Consider the following 18,109-nt stretch of genomic DNA (forward strand, 5'->3'; position numbering starts at 1 on the left):
TTTCAGACTACCAATTTGGTAGCACCTGACATCTGGGGCAAGAAAAACTGAAGAAAATGGCATTGGCTGCATCTTTTATACCCCTGGCGCACTGATGTCAGGGAAGAGGCGACAGCAACCGATGCCGTACCTAGACTTTGGAATTCTGGCCGACTGAGGGCAGCCTGCCAGCAGGATAACCCAAGAGTAATGACTGCAACAGTGAATACACTTGAACATCTACATTTATGGTAGGTACACAACTGTACTTTATTGTGTCCTTCAATGTACAGACACTGATCTACAAGTGTATCACACCTAACTGCAAGATATGCTCTAGTTTTCACGTTTTCAATGGATTTTGTAAACCAATGTGTGTAGGTAATCCGGTATCCTGAGCCGCAGTTATTAGCCTTTCAGCCTTTGGTTTAAGCTTGTCTCTTCTTAACCATAACTGCATCAAATTTTGGTCAGCATGAGGTAGTTGCAGAAGATGTCTGTACTTGACACTGTACTTTTTTTTCTAGTCCTTTTTTTATTTTTTTTTTCATTTTTTGGTACTTTCGGACAGTGTCTGAATTTTGTCTACTTCTGGTTTGATTTCCATTCCCACTTAGTTCTGAATTGCTACTGCTGGTCTAAGTCAATATGTCATCTTAGACGTATTGTCTTCATGCATTAGAACTTTCACTGTGTGGATCTGATGAGGTCAGTAAATATATATGCAGTCCCACAATTGCAAATCTGTGGATGTAGTCAGTTTCAGAGAGGCCCATATTTTCTTCAGAACAAGGGATGTATAATGTTGGTATGCACTTTTGTATATATCATTTGATAAGCACGAAACAGTGTTCTTGGCTAACTGATTCAGTGATTTTTGGGACCAGTCAGTCCTACCAAAGCTGTAAGTCAGAACAGGAAGAGTAAATGTATTTAAGGCTTGGACTTTATTCCAAGATGTCAAAGCACTTTTCAATATAAGAAAGACTTCTGAAGACTTGAAAGCTTATTGAGTTTGTTCTCATCTCTTCATATTTTATTGTCAAACCTTCATCTTTTCCAAATATTTATACACTCCCTCCTGCTCAAGTTCCTTTATAGTATGTTCCTGTCCCAGCTTGATATTTTCTTGGTGCTGCAGCTTTCATTTTATAAATTTTTTTTATGCCACGTAACCACACCCTAATCTATTAAACAGCTTAATGGGTTAAGAGCAAGACAAAACAGTGGTGTTTACAGAAAATCACCGTGGAATATCTCCCCTGTGAATTTTGATCAATGGGGTAATAACTTGCCCTTTGTCACAGCTCAACTGCAAAATGGTTTCCCATTGTTTCTCGGTCACTGTAATGTGGGTCTATATCATTTTCTCGAATGTTTTATTGATCGAACACCTAATCGTCGAACACTATTCATTGAAGTCCGTATTTAGCGAAATACCTAAATGTCGAATGACATTTTTTTGAAGTGTTTTAGTTGGCAGACTAAATACAAGTCACATATGGCGTAAGTTACTAAACAGGGAATACCCACACTTTAAAATGTATAAAACTCTAAAAACTGAAAACTTAAAAGTAAATAAATATTTAATAAATTAAAATAAAAATTTCATAATTATTTAAACACTACACATACTTCTTGTATAAGAAAAAAAACTTTTTTTTATGTTTTACTCCCCACACCACCTGTAAATTAAATATACCAACTCCGTGATTGCACTACAGTGAGGTAATGGGTAGATCACGGCCAGTCAGCATGTCAATCACTCAACATTTTTTTAAGTTGTCCAACTGAAACACTTCAATAAAATGTTGTTCAACATTTAGGTATTTCACTGAATAGGGACTTTGGATAGTGTTCAAAGATTACATGTTTGATCAAGAAAGCATTCAATAAATTGATATAGACCCCTGTAATGTAGTTGATCAATGTAAGGTACATCTTATATGTCTGCAAGCATTTCTTTATCCATGAAAGTAGAATGCTGTCGATGCTGTCTAGTAATCTGTCCATGCCATACTTAGATTGCCTTTTTAAAATTCTCTATTATGGCTTTATTTAGCAACAAATTACCTTTTATTACCCTTTTGTTCTACTGCTATAACTATATATTTTTTCCAAATGACTACAAACTCTGTATCAATTCCAGGATATAGCTTGTATATTGTTGGGAGGCAAGTTACTGGTCTATTGTTTTTGGGATGGCTTGCAGGTTCACTGTTAAGGAGTAGTATCATTTTTTTCCTGTTGTTAACCAGTTTGGTGCCTGTTCAGGATGAGCATGTAAGTAATTCTTACTCGAGGCTAAATCTACGTGTAAAGATGTTATTAAATTAGATACAGGGCCAGATACAATAAAGCTTACACCAAGTATACACAATATTTATTCAAGAACATTCTTATTACATTGTTTGTGCTTTCTTGTTACTCAGAAATATTACACTAAGTGTACATGTGGTCTACAAGTTGTGGTAACCTTTATGAATCCCTGTCAGTATTTAAAGCTGCACGAATATCAGAAGCAAAACTAAAATTAAGAGGAAGAAGATGCGAGTTATGTCTGTGTTGTATGTTCACTCAGAACAGTGTACACTTAGTGTATGCATTATTGGATCTGGAGCACAATGTCTGGGCTTGTGTTTTTCTAGTTAGGAGCGTTTCTTAATATTATTTCAATTTCTCTGGCTATTACTTCATCCCATTTCATATAATTTACATTATAGCTCCTTACCATTTATTTTAGTTCTTCTATCCATTCATCATCTTTGTTATGCTCAATGGAGTCTTTATAAATACTTCTCCAAAATGTGCATACTTGGTCTTTTTTGGTGGTGTTTTTATTCCTTTAGCTTTGTTTCTCAATTCTTTATAAAATCATTTTGGTTCATCATCCATACGTTGCTTATTTTGTACATTCCCTTTACATTTATATGATTACCTTCTAATTTTCACTGCCTGTACTGATATTTTTAGTTTATTATTGAGTGTGAAAGCAGTGCCAAGGATTAAACGGTGGAAGTTAAAAAAGGGTGATTGTGAGGTGGAGTTCAGGGAAGAGTTAAGACAGGCACTGGAAGGCAGTGAAGAGTTACCGAATAGCTGGGTAACTACAGCAGAGCTAGTAAGGGAGACTGCTAGAAAGGTGCTTGGTGTGACATCTGGACAGAGGAAAGAGGACAAGGAGACCTGGTGGTGGAATGAGGAAGTACAGGAGAGTATACAGAGGAAGAGGCTGGCGAAGAAGATGTGGGATTATCAAATAGTTGAAGAAAGTAGACATGGGTATAAGGAGATGAGGCGCATGGCAAAGAGAGAGGTGGCGAAGGCTAAGGCATATGGAGAGTTGTATGAGAGATTGGACACTAAAGAGGGAGAAAAGGACCTGTACCGATTGGCTAGACAGAGGGACAAAGCTGGGAAAGATGTGCAGCAGGTAAGGGTGATAAAGGATAGTGAGGGAAACGTACTCACAAGTGAGGAGCATGTGTTTGAGTAGATGGAAAGAGTACTTTGAAGGGTTGATATATGAAGAGAATGAGAGAGAAGGTTGGATGATGTGGGGATAGTGAATCAGGAAGTGAAACAGATTAGCAAGGAGGAAGTAAGGACAGCTATGAAGAGGATGAAAAATGGAAAGGCTGTTGGCCCAGATGACTTACCAGTGGAAGCATAGCTTAGGAGAAATGGCAGTGAAATTTTTAACCAGATTGTTTAACGAAATTTTGGAAAGTCACAGGATGCCTGAGGAGTGGAGTAAACGTGTTGTGGTACCTATCTTTAAGAATAAGGGTGGTGTGCAGAGCTGCAGTAACTGCAGAGGGATAAAATTGATAAGTCACAGCTTGAAGTTATGGGAAAGTGTAGTGGAAGCTAGGTTAAGAAGGGAGGTGATGATTAGTGATCAGCAGTATGGTTTCATGCCAGGAAAGAGCACTACAGATGCAATGTTTGCTCTGAGAGTGTTGTTGGAGAAATACAGAGAAAGTCAGAAGGAGTTGCATTGTGTCTTTGTGGACTTAGAGAAAGCATATGACAGGGTGCCTAGAGAGGAGTTGTGGTATTGTATGAGGAAGTCGGGAGTGGCAGAGAAGTATCTAAGAGTGGTACAGGATATGTACAAGGGTAGTGTGACATTGGTGAGGACTGCGGTGAGAGTGACAGATACTTTTAAGGTGGAGGTGGGATTACGTCAAGGATCAGCTCTGAGCCATTTCTTATTTGCAGTGATGATGGAGAGGTTGACAGATGAGATCAGACAGGAGTCCCCGTGGACTATGATGTTTGCAGATGACATTGTGATATGTAGTGAGAGTAGGGAACAGGTTGAGGAGACCCTGGAGAGATGGAAATATGCTTTAGAGAGGAGAGGAATGAAGGTCAGCAGGGCTAAAACAGAATATATGTGTGTAAATGAGAGGGAGGGTAGAGGAATGGTGAGGATGCAGGGAGTAGAGGTGGCAAAGGTGGATGAGTTTAAATACTTGGGATCAACAGTTCAGAGTAATGGTGAGGGTGGAAGAGCGGTGAAGAAGAGAGTACAGGCAGGGTGGAATGGGTGGAGAAGAGTGTCAGGAGTGATTTGTGACAGACGGGTACAAGTAAGAGTGGAAGGGAAGGTCTACAAGAGGGTAGTGAGACCAGCTATGTTATATGGGTTGGAGATGGTAGCATTGACGAAAAGGCAGGAGTCAGAGCTGGATGTGGCAGAGTTAAAGATGTTAAGATTTGCACTGGGTGTGTCTAGGATGGACAGGATTAGCAATCAGTATATTAGAGGGTCAGCTCAGGTTGGACAGTTTGGAGACAAAGCAAGAGAGGAGAGATTGCGTTGGTTTGGACATGTGCTGAGGAGGGATGCTGGGCATATTGGGAAAAGGATGTTAAGGATGAAGCTACCAGGTAAGAGGAAAGGAGGAAGGCCTAAGATAAGGTTTATGGACGTGGTGAGAGAGGACATGCAGGCGGTTGGTGTGAAAGAGCATGATGCAGAGGATAGGAAGAAATGGAAACAGATGATCCGCTGTGGCGACCCCTAACGGGAAAAGCCGAAAGATGATGATGATGATGATTGGCAATAGTATATGATCTGTTGTGATGCTGTGCATTGTTTTTGTCATGTCTATCTTTTTAAACATTTTTGATGATGTCTTCCCTTCTCCTGTCTCCCATGTAGTTAATGATATGAAATTCTGACCTCTGGGTTTCTGACATTGTTTTAATTGTTTGCTGCTGTAGAATGCTGTTGGCCTAAGTCATGTCATCACCATGACATACACATGGCTACAATGTAGATGTAATGTTAGGTGTTGATACCAGTAATAGCACAACAGCTCTGATTGACAGATCACATTTAATGCTTTTCTTCCTATCAGATTCTTGACACTACTGAAGTAATAATTTTACTGTCTTGTAAAGAAGCTTAGGGTGCTTTATCTAAGGACCAGGGCTGTATGTATTAAGCATCTGCATGTGGAGTAACAACTGTTAACACAGTGTTAGGGTGCATTCATTTGTGTCATCCTTCTAATGTATTCCCAGTGTGTGTGCCTTAGGTTTATAGATCAGTTGCCAAATTTAAGACCTCCTGCCCTTTTGGATGGTTGAGTACTATAAACCCATGTTGATATTTTCTGCTTCTTGAACAGAGAAAGAAGCATTTTCCCACAGCTTTAAACAAGTTAAGAACAAATCACTCAACTACTTTCTGAATAACTGAATTTAATGCCTTGCAAATGTGTGTGTCTTTGTGTTACAGGCAACGAGAAGATGGTATATTGCAAGGATTAAGTCAGTTGCTAGTAGCATGTGAGTTAGGTTAGGGGGGCTGTAAATTCCCAATGCTTGCCCCACTGGTTTTAGGATGGTAATGAACATCACAAGTACATCATTATCTATACAGCTTAGAAAAAAGTAAACATTCTGAGAGGATTTATTTTACGTAGTGCTGAGTTTGGAAGCATGTTTGCCATGTTCCTGCAGTGCTCATTTGTTGCTTAGCGATTTGTTAATTTTTATACCAGTAATTATCGTGGTGAGTTTCCTTTTGGGAAAAACAAAGAACAAAATGGAGTAATTTCTCAAATTTATGTTGCTTTGCCATGAGTAATACTACAGTTTTACACTGCAGTGTGCGCTAGTAAGGCTGTCATTTGTAGGCAGTGCGACACGTCTACTGTATCATATACTTTTGTTAAACTCTTTACAACTATCCATTAATTAGAGGACCATTCCCAAACAATTAAGTGTTTTAGTTATTTTTGATGTTTGCTTATAGATACTTCAATCTCTAAAAAGGTTTTACAATATTTTATCCTTGAAAATGTCAAGGAATGTTATTAGTATGAGTTTCTTTAAAATATCCTTAGGTTAGGTTCACACCATCAGCTGCAGAGCAACAGCTGCATCTTGAATTTTAATGAAAAAAAAAGTTTTTAATATATTTTATTTTATTTTTTTGCTGCAACATAATAAAGAGAATAAAATACAACTTTTTAAATACATACTCTTTCTTTTTAGGCCTGAAGATACAACAGCATTGCATATTTACATTTTTACTAGATTTTATAGTTTTGCTATGATGAGAACTGAAAGGTGCACATTTTGTTTTCAAAAGGCTGCTCTGTCCTGAATTTGATCATAACTTCAAATGACAATATCTCTCTACCACTTCAAAATACTATTATTAAGTTCTCAAGATGTGATGCATGTATGGTGTTATATTAGTCAACAGTTACGTTTTTGTGCCTGTCAGAACAAGTACAATTTTGTGTGTTTTGCTGTGAATTATAAAATGACAGAAAATATCACTTTTTCTGAGACAAGTATTTCTTTTTTATATATTCTTCCTCCCTCAGTACAGGGCTGAACCTAATGGCTTCTTACATGTACACAGTTGTCCCATTTCGTTCTATGGTAGCAGGAGCTACGAATCCTCAGGCAAGGCAAGAGCCATATGGCCCATTTGTTCCTGACTGAGAAACATGAATCAGCTTATCTGCTTTATGGCAAAGAGTCCGCTAGTAGGGCATGGACCTGGTTTCTGATCCTGCATGGTGTTCTACTCATTCCCTAGGAGGAGTGCCCCCTTCCATTGAACAGCTCTTCTAAGCTCTGCTATATGCTGTTGTCCAAGAGGAAGTGTGCCTCTGCATGCTGAACCCCCCCCCACACACACACACACACAGCTTACCATGTGACTTGCTTGTGGCAGTGGATGATTGCAAGGCTCGAACTCCCTGGATGACCATCCTGTACTCCCTCTAGGTGTCACCCATGGTTGTTCACTCCTGCCTGTTCCTATAGGAGCCCATGTGATGCCCCTGCACTGGCCCAGCAATCAAGAAGCCTCAATTGTCACCACTAGCACCAGTGAGGAATGCGCACATTGGAAAGATAATAAGTACACACACAGTAAAGTACAATTCCCCTTAAAAGCACACAGAGATCACAGTCAGTCTGGGGCTGGTTTCTCCCTCTCTCTCCAGATCCCCAATAAGACTCCCCACTGGTACAGCTATAGGGTTAAGATCTCAGCCGAGTGGTCAAGCCAAAACCTCCAGCTCCCTCTGTGTCCAACCAGTGCTTCATGTCCCTGCCCAAGTAGTTGACACACGCACACACTTTGAGATTTGATTTATAATACAAACACACAGTGGGGAAGGCACGCACAGGTTTACTAGCTATGCCCCCTTCTGCCCAGACTATAAGGTAGTAAGTAAGTAAAACGAAAGCCAGTAAGCACCAAAGGTCCGATCTTGCAAATAAATTCCGCAAGTGTAAAGCAACCAAGTCGAACCACCAAGGCTAGTAGGTAAGTAAAAACTTTAATAAAAATCATAAAAATGATAAGCGCTTTCCAGCAGTTGTTCTTCTTCAGATCTGTCATAACACACACTTCCCCAAAGTTAAAAACACTGTGCATCCAATCACAAATCTTGGAAATCGGCTATGGCCAGTCAGGAACTAAAACATGGCCTACGCCCCTTCAAAACACGTTTCAGTGAGATGACATCATTTAAACCTGGATAAATATCCAGTCTTAATTCAGCTATCCATTTCATTTCATCCAGTTCTGTACGTTCTATTAAGTCTCCATCCCTTAAATCTTTAAACACTACCTGTAAAACCATAAAAACAAAATTATGTGTCGGGAAGTCTATGACGTGTTTATACAATGCATTACATTTGTCTTGACATCTAATATTGCTAATGTGCTGAAGAATCCTCTCTTTTAGCATACAATTCGTCTTCCCTACATAAAAACACTGGCATTGTTTGCATGTGGCAAGATAAATAAAATTCTTTGTACGACAGCATACACAAATGGTTTAAATATTTTCTTAGTCACTGGGTGTGTAAAACTGTTGGCTTTATTGATATACTGGCATGCTTTGCAGTTGCCACATATAAACGCTCCAATCTTCCATGTGGAAGGGGGGCAGCAACACAAAGGGTTGAGAATCTCTACAAAGTAGCCAGAGTTTGTAGAGATTCTCAACCCTCTGTGTTGCCGCCCCCCCTTCACATGGAAGATTAGAACGTTTATATGTGGCTATGGCTAAAAGTGCCAGATGGTAGACTCTGGGCACTACCAACCGCTGTATTCTCTCACCCTCTAGCCCTCCCTCAGGGGTCCACTCTCTATACAGTAACCCTTTGTCCCAGTATACAAATTCCCCTTTCCCTTGAAAAGCAGGTGCCTCACTAGCTAACTCTCTCAGGCCATGTAATGTAGGGTCTGAGAGCTGAGCCTGTCTCAACTCTCTCTTTGTAACCCTTCCCAGCTTCCCTTCCACAGGAATTCTGGTATCCTCTGATAGTGGTGCCTCACTGTCAGCCTGGGTACTACTACTCGCCTCTGCCCTTGCAGTCACTCTTTCCAAGGGAACATCAGTACCCACAAGCAGCTGTGGGTTACCTTCAATCTCACTACTACTGGGTAGCTCCCTCCCTGAAGTAACCACCTCACAAGTCCTGACTGCAAGTGTGCACTCTGTTTGGGTCTCCCCCAGGCTACCAGACCCACATGCTTGTCTCCAAGCCTGACTGCGTGTAACTACACGAACACACGGTACTGCATTATGAAAATCATTCCTATCAGTGCATCTGCAGGGTGGTAGTTTGGTACCCTTGTTGTCTCAAGACAACCTACTGTTGGCATTTTGTCACTCACTTACTGGCTCTCCCACCTTTTGTTCCCCACCTTGCACCTGTGGACATCTGTATGTTACATGGCCCCACTGGTTGCATTTAAAATGTGTAACCCTAGGTCCTGGATGTGTAATTGGACTAATGGCTTTTCCTGCTACTGATGGAAACTGTTGGGGCAGTCTGGGCTGCCCACAATGGGTTCCATTAGACCCATGAGCAGCACTGGGTGTCCCTGTCCTGTGCAGTGATGCCCTGCTTGCTAGATATAGGTCTCCCTTCTTTCCCAACTCATCTACAGTAGTGCATTATCTATCACCTAGTCAGATCCTCATGTCCCCAGGCAGAGTGCTAAGGGCTTTTTCCCTCACCAAAAGATTTGCCAGCCTTTCAAAAGTGGTGACCTGACATCCACTCACCCATCTATGAAAGTAAGTGCTTAGTTCAGCAACATATTCACACACACTTTCATCTGCCTGGTGTTTATGCTCACAAAACATTTTCTTACAAGCTTCAGGTGTTAACTTAAAAAATTCTAGCAAACAGTTCTTTACAACATTATACTTAAAAAAGTCATTATCAGACAGTTTGGGCATTACAGTTGCAGCTTTACCATGTAGTAAGGGGGTCAGGAACCATACCCAGAGCCCTTGGTCAACATCATACTGTTTACATACCCTCTCAAACATATGAATAAAGCTATCAAATGTATCCACCTCTGTAAATTGTGAAAGAAATTTACTGACCTTTGTTGCTTCTGGGGTTTGGTTACTCCCTTCCCCATTACCTCCATGACTCTGGCGAAGAGTCAGCATCCCATTTTCATGTTTCCTCTGCCTCTACTTCTGCTCAGCATCCAGGCATTGCATTTTCTCAGCCTGTCTTCTGCTGCTATTTCCAAACGTTTTTCCTAGAACTCAAGTCTCTTTAACTGCAGACGGATTTTTAAGTCCTCTGTGGAGTGTTGTACATCTCCACAACATGTTTGATTGTCCTCCTGGTTGCTATTTTCTGATGCAGCTGTGACTAAAGCTACAATCATGTCTGCTTTAGTCAGGTTGGCATGCATCAGTTCTTTAACCTGGCACATCTCAGCCAATTGTCTCCTTGTCAGCTTGCCATACTCCTCTGCTGACATGCTTGCCTGCTCTCCCTGACTAACTAAGCTAACAAAAGAAATAAAACAATTGTGACATGAACCATGAATGTTCACCAAGTGGCTGATTTAGAGTACAAAACCACCTTCAGTGATTACCGTACACAAGCTACATGAAATCAATATCCACACTGCTACAAGCCAATTAATATGTGATATGGCTAACTCACCCCTATCAACCAATTAGTATTTGCTGCGGATATCCCACCACTGCTAAACAGTTAATATGTGAAGCCCCTGCAGTAGTCCAGTAATCAAGGAGCCTCAATACTCACCACTAGCACCAGTGATGGACGTGCACATTGGGAGGATAAGCACACACACAGTAAAGTGCAATTTCCCTTGAGTGCACACAGAGATCACAGTCAGTCTGGGGCTGGTTTCTCCCTCGGTCTCTAGATCTGCAATAAGACTTCCCACTGGCATAGCTACAGGGTTGAGATCTCAGCCGAGTGGTCAAGCCAAAGCCTCCAGCACCCTCTCTGTCCAACCAGTGCTTCGTGTCCCTGACCAGGTAGCTGACACACACACACACACACACACACACACACACACACACACACACACACACACACTTTGAGATTTGATTTATATACAAACACACAGACACTCCTGAGGAAGGCTGGCACAGGTTTACTAGCTATGCCCCCTCTTGCCCAGACTATAAGGTAGTAATCACTGCCACCAACCACCTTTTATCAGCTACTTTAAGGCCCTTCCCAAAGGGTGACCTATTCTACTGTGTAATGTTACTGTTATCCAAATGGTAAGTGTGTGCAAGTCTTGAAGGCTATTTAGGAGTGGCCTATACAGTGTCACCAAATATATATGTCAATACTCTAAGAGCTTAAATATCTCTACACAAACCAGCCATAATCAAAAGTTTAAATATATTTAATAATAAATAATAAAAACACAAAATAATACTCAGTAACTCAACACAGTGAATCACAGGAAATATTTTAAAACATTGCAGGACAGTGTCACATAAATATAGAAAACATCTGAACTAATCTTGCTATATTCCTATCTAAATGTAAGAGAGATACTATGATCTAAGTCTTACTTACAGAGCCAGGCAAATACAGATGAGAAGTGCTGAAGATGGATGTGTTCAAGTCCAAGACAAGATACAAAATGCACAGACTTTCTCTCTGAGATAGTTCTTAAATTAATAATGCACATTACTGCTGGGTTAGCTAAATAACATCACTATTGAAAAAACACCAACAGCACCACAAACTGTAGAAAAGACAAACCAAATCAGGAGTAAACAGCACCCCAAATTCTTCAGCTCTTAAAAATAACTTGAGTAAAAAACTGTTAGCAAGTCACAAGTAGAGTTAAGCGCTTTTCATCTAGTTTAGTAACTAGACTTCTTCAGACAAACTGAAACTCAAATTCACTTAAATACACTTCCCCCTCACTTAAATACACTTTCCCCTTCTTTCTCCAATTAACTTAATTACGTAATATGTACCAATTAGACATAATAAGTAACCTTAAACTTTGCAGCATACATTAAGTTAAACAATCAATGCTATTAGTTGGTACAGCATACAAACGTAGTACAATAACATAAAATAAAATAAATTGAAATAAAATAAAATAAGTTACTTTACTTAAAACGATAGGCAAAAAAATCCTATCAGCCTTTACATTCCGGTATGTTAGTTAATTACAAAACTGGAATGCAGTAATTATTTACCTTAAGGATTTATATTTCCTGTGCATAGGAAATCACAAACCCTGGCAAATTGTTATAAGCTTATAATAAGTAAAATATTCATTAAATAAAGAATATTAGGAACAGAATAATAAGATAGGCATAAAATTAAAAATAAAAATAACCTACCTACATCCTTTCTTAATAGTACTATTGTATTTTACATAAAACATTACATTTTAAACTACCTGTTCAAGCTCTTAAGTCTCAAGAGGCGCTGAATGGAACAACAGTCGTTGATGCCTGGGTAGAAGCAAAATCCAACCGGATCTGCCACATTAATCCATTTTTCTCTAAAAGTAGAGATCTTTTGGGATATGATCAATAACTTTAAACCTGAAGCTGTGAGTAGGGTTCCCTTTAATATGACTCGCTATGGTGTTTTCAGTTTTCTCTTTTCTGATATAATAAAGATGCTCATATACCCGCTCTCGTAATCCACAATCGGTTTTCCCGATGTAGAAAGCGGGGCATAGTTTACATTGAGCTAGATATATAACATAGGTAGAATTACACTATCAACATTAGGGGCAACTATAACTGCAAATCCAATTTGTTGTATACTTAATATTATGTAATTCCAGTCATGGATTTTATATTGGAAGAACAATACGTAGCTTCCACCGCAGAATTTATGAACATCTTAGGGCAGCTGAGAAGCTAGATTTGACCAATGCCTTAGCAAGACATGTTGTAAGTGTTCATAACAATGCTAAAGTGGGGTTTAGTTTTATTATTATTGATCAAGTACCAAATGCAGAAAAAAGATGGGATGCAGAAGAGGATTTGAATTGGAAGGAATATGCCCGGCAAGTAAGGCTAAACAGAGATGCAGACCCAGGTATGAATGAGAAAGAAAATTTTAAAGTAGTTTTATTTAAGAAAGGGTTAAAACACTGTTAATGTGTTAATCATGTGATTTAATTAACATATAAATATGAGGTTTGTATGTGGTACAACCAGGTCTGAAGAAGTTCTATTTGAATGAAAGCGCTTACCGGTTGTTTTTTATTTTATTAAAAGTGTGTATTTTATTGCCGTTTTGTCATTTCATTTATACATTTTTTGGATTTATTATACAACCATTGGAAGCTTTGAGTTTTATGTAGCTAGAATTACAATTAAATCTACCCGATGTAATGGTGTAATGTTGATGCCTAATATAAAATGTGTACCCTATATTTATGAATTTACAATAATTACAGGATTCACATTTGGTCATACCTGGGTTCCTTACAGTTCTAATGTTACTTGCCTCCAAAAGAATCTGCCCACTTTCTGAGCTAAATGTTAGCATAAAAGAAACCGGGGATCTGTTTGTCACTTGGTAACAGTGTTAGTCACGTTATGGAAAAGGCAGTGGCGGCTGGTGACTTCAAATCACAGGGGGGCTGCAGGAGATGCTGAATGGGTGGGGTCAAAGGGAAGGGGTGTGGGCAACCATAAAGGGGAGGAGCTATGCACAAAACCACAAGAGACTAACTTTAATTAAATACGCTGCCCTGGGTGGCAAACCATCATTATGAAAGTCCAATCAAGACAAAAATAAGTGTAGAAGAATAAAAATATTTCAATGCATTGGCTGCATGACAGCTTACTTAATATCTAGATGGAAACAAAAGGTTGTGAGGCATGAAAAAATAAATTACTTTTTAAATACATTACTGGAATGCCAGTCAAAATCAAGTATAAGAAAAACCAGAAGCACTCAACTCAAACCACTTCTCCTTGCACTGCAGTTCTAATTATAATATATTCATCTTTATTAAAGTACCAAGTAACATGCTGAAAGTAGAAATCTATGTGATGCCCCCACTTGTAAAAATGTTTCTTATCCAAAAATGACCTGCTGCCTGACAACTTGTTTCATGGGGAAAACATGATAAAAGTAAAAATGAAAAGCAAACAAGAAACAAGCTCAAGATACATTGCTTAAAGGATTACTGTACAGGTTATGGACCACACATGATTGGCATTCTGTTTAGTTTACGGGTAAAGTCTGTAGAGATGACTGGAAGTCTCCAACAAGTGTAATGAGCTTTTTAAAATAATGGAATCCTGTCCTTTAATACCCAAGGCTTATACATTATCTAGTCAAGTATTCTCTGCATGGCAACAACAGAAAGGCTTTCAATGTTGGCAATTGTTTAACAGTATGCTTATTAAAGCTTACTTGCATCTTACGATGTCAGACAAGCTTACCTTATGGTCATTAAAGCATTGCTACTTAAACACAGAGCAACAGGCACTTTGAGTAATAAGCATACATCTGAGTAATAAGCATTAATCAACAGTACAAAAATATGACAGAAACCAGACCATTCTGCAAAATCAAGGACAGATGAAAAGCCACTGTAGTACTTATGCAGTGTGTCCTCCCCATCCAAGGTAGATACAACTACTCCTTGCCTTGCTTGGACACATCCAGAGTCACTACATGGGGGAGTGGGGTGCAACAAGCATGTCACAATTTGAAATCTCTCTGGCTGACTGTGATGGCCCTGACACATTTGTCATACCTCTCAACCTCAAGAGCAAGAAATCTGGACAAAGCCATACACAGAAGTGGGACAAAGGCCCAACAATAAGGGCAATTTTAAATATTGCTCTAATAAACTTAGAAAGATAATAGAATAGGTCTTGCATTAGTATGAATTTTCTGAAGGGTATAAAATCTGAAACTCAAATGTCTGTCATTTTCTAACTTCAGTCTTTAGTGATTTGTCACTAATTTGCCAAAAACACAAATTTATGAAAAATGGACCAAAAATGTGATGCAAAAATATAAAATAGACACACAATACAGCTGCTACCTGTCAAAGAAGGGACACTTTAATACTAGTACTGCTACCTTGAGCAGCTGACAAAATAAAAGAATCTACATGCATTTCAAGTAATCTATAACTTTGATTATTACAGTTATTTCTTAATTGTAAACCCTCCATGTTTTCTTCCAAAATTGCTATTTTTGGAGGGATTATTAGGGGAAGAGCAACATTTTGAGCCAAAAATTGGGGACAGTTGAGAGGTTGGCTATGCCTAATTCTATAAAGCAATTTATTTGCATGTACCTCTCAACCTGTTAATGCAGTAAATCTGAACAAGGCCAAATATATTGCGGGCACATATAAACAGTACTAAAAATTGCTCTTGTATAAATTGAGACAGTTGATAGAACAGCTCTTACTTTAACATGCATTTTTCTGAAGGTTATGAAGTCTGAAACTTATTATTTAGTGACTACTGGCAAATCATTTAGGAATTAAAACTACAAATTTTATGAACAACAAACCAAAAATAAGAAGCAAAAATCTATTCATTCTTTGAAAATCTGGACAGTTGGGAGGTATAGTTCAGCTGGGCCTGTCTGAGTTTGCTGTCCTTCCCCCCCTGACAAAATAATGGTTGAATGGAGCCTCTGCAGCCATTCCAATGAACCATTACTTGGCTATTTCACTCCATTTACCATAAACACTAATGTGCATACTGCTTTACTTCTATGAGGAGTTGGACTTCATTTGAAAGTTTTATTTTGTATTTTACAGCACAAACACTAAGTCATCTGTTAAACAAAGCAATGCAGTCTCACAATGAAAACTTAGCATTAAAACTTCTCTGCCCTTGAAACTCACATTCATTGAAACAGCATTGAAACCCACATTCAAAGAAAATACATTTTGCCAGTGGCAGATAAAGATTAATTTTGGGCTGTTTTCGAATCATAGGCCCCTTGCATATGAAACATACATGTGCTCTTTGATACACCTTCCTCATTGTACTAAAATTATATTCCTTGTACAATACAGTACACTTGTTAGAGGGTGTTTTAAATTTGTTTTGAACATTTTTCCAGTAAGCAATGAAACAAACCATATGCACCCATAATGGCAAAACTGCCCAGTTGAGAACATTTATCATAAAAAGTCTACTCAGACTTCCACAGTCCACCATTATTAGTAAATATACACAATTCTACAGTCCACCATTATTAGTAAATATGCACAATTCCACAGTCCACCATTACTAGTAAATATGCACAATTCTACAGTCCACCATTATCAGTAAATATGCACAATTCTACAGTCCACCTTTATCAGTAAATATGCACAATTCTACAGTCCATTATCAGTAAATATGCACAATCTCTGAAGTAAGTCATCTAAATAATTCCACATTAAAGAAATCTGTAACTAATGAAGTGGTTGCTGCTAGCAATCACCTTTATATTTCATGGTTTCATCGAAAAATAAAGTGTCTGTTGCCCCTCGGGAATAAATTGCCTATATATAACATTAAAAAATGATAAGCTAGTAATAATATTGCAAGAGGAAATGGATGGCAAACTGATAACGAACTCATAGTTAGTATCTTCACCAAGGAGAACATTCTCAGTAAGGCAGCTTCCACCCTTTGTGGGAGTAGAACCCACAGCCTTCTGCATCAAAAGCAAGTACACAACCTGTTGTGCTATAGTATTAACTAGGCAAAGCACTAAACTTCTATTCCCTGCAGCTCTCAGCTCCTTGTAAAATCTACTCAATACTCAACTGCATCTCAACTGCAGCTCAAGAAAACTGGAAAAAGCCAAAATGTATTGGGGGGGGGTCAAAAGCCCAAAAACCAGGGACACATTAAACATTGCTTGTATAATCTTGGAAAGTTGCTAGAATAAAATGTTGTGTTGCCACCATATATTTTACTGCCAAGGTCCCTGAGCAAAAACAGTCAGAGTAACATACCACTCGCCACATCAGCTGCTTTGTAAAAGAGAGGAAGACTGAAACTTAAATGGCTATCATTTAGTGAATTCAGTTCTCACCATAGCTGTCAACCTCTTAGTACAAAACACCTGGACAAACCCAGTAATGAGGGAATACAGCCCTCAAACATATTCAGTGAATTCAGTTCTTGCCATAGCTGTCAACCTTAGCACAAAAACCTGGACGAAGCCAATAATGGGGGAATACAGTCCCAAAAATAGGGACAAATTTAAAATATTCATCTTATAAACTTAGAAAATTGCTAGAAAAAAAGGTTGTGCTACTATGTATTCTGAAGAACATGAAGTTTGAAATTCAAATGCCGGTCAATTTTACTGCGGACAGAACAAAACCAATTTTCAGCAGAGACGAGGGATTAATACTGCAGACATGTCTTTGTAAAATGGCAGGGCACCAGAGCAAATCCACACAAACACAGGGAGGAGATGCAGACTCCACACAGAAGCCACCCCAACCAAGAATCAAACCAGAAAACCTATAGCTGTGAGGCAACAATACTACCACTGCACCATCAATTATGCAAGGAATTAAACATTCAGAAACCTGAAGTCTGAAATTCAAATGCCTGTCAATTTTACTGCGGACAGAACAAAACCAATTTTCAGCAGAGGCGAGGGATTAATACTGCAGACACGTCTTTGTAAAATGGCAGGGCACCAGAGCAAATCCACACAAACACAGGGAGGAGATGCAGACTCCACACAGAAGCCACCCCAACCAAGAATCAAACCAGAAAACCTATAGCTGTGAGGCAACAATACTACCACTGCACCATCAAATCTGCAAGGAATTAAACATTCAGAAACCTGAAGTCTGAAATTCAAATGCCTGTCAATTTTACTGCGGACAGAACAAAAACAATTTTCAGCAGAGACACAGGGATTAATACTGCAGACACGTCTTTGTAAAATGGCAGGGCACCAGAGCAAATCCACACAAACACAGGGAGGAGATGCAGACTCCACACAGAAGCCACCCCAACCAAGAATCAAACCAGAAAACCTATAGCTGTGAGGCAACAATACTACCACTGCACCATCAAATCTGCAAGGAATTAAACATTCAGAAACCTGAAGTCTGAAATTCAAATGCCTGTCAATTTTACTGTGGACAGAACAAAAACAATTTTCAGCAGAGATGCAGGGATTAATACTGCAGACACGTCTTTGTAAAATGGCAGGGCACCAGAGCAAATCCACACAAACACAGGGAGGAGATGCAGACTCCACACAGAAGCCACCCCAACCAAGAATCAAACCAGAAAACCTACAGCTGTGAGGCAACAATACTACCACTGCACCATCAAATCTGCAAGGAATT

The 18,109-nt window shown here is 39.1% G+C and overlaps 1 protein-coding gene across 4 annotated transcripts in view; it reads left to right on the forward strand.

The window, feature by feature from the left end:
- ABR (ABR activator of RhoGEF and GTPase) overlaps window positions 1-18,109 on the forward strand; it is a 2,680,879-nt gene that overhangs the window by 1,431,392 nt on the left and 1,231,378 nt on the right. The window lies entirely within an intron of this gene.

Source organism: Protopterus annectens, chromosome 13.part0, assembly GCF_019279795.1.
Source record: "Protopterus annectens isolate FY-2018-M chromosome 13.part0, PAN1.0, whole genome shotgun sequence".
NCBI classification, from domain to species: Eukaryota; Metazoa; Chordata; order Ceratodontiformes; family Protopteridae; genus Protopterus; species Protopterus annectens.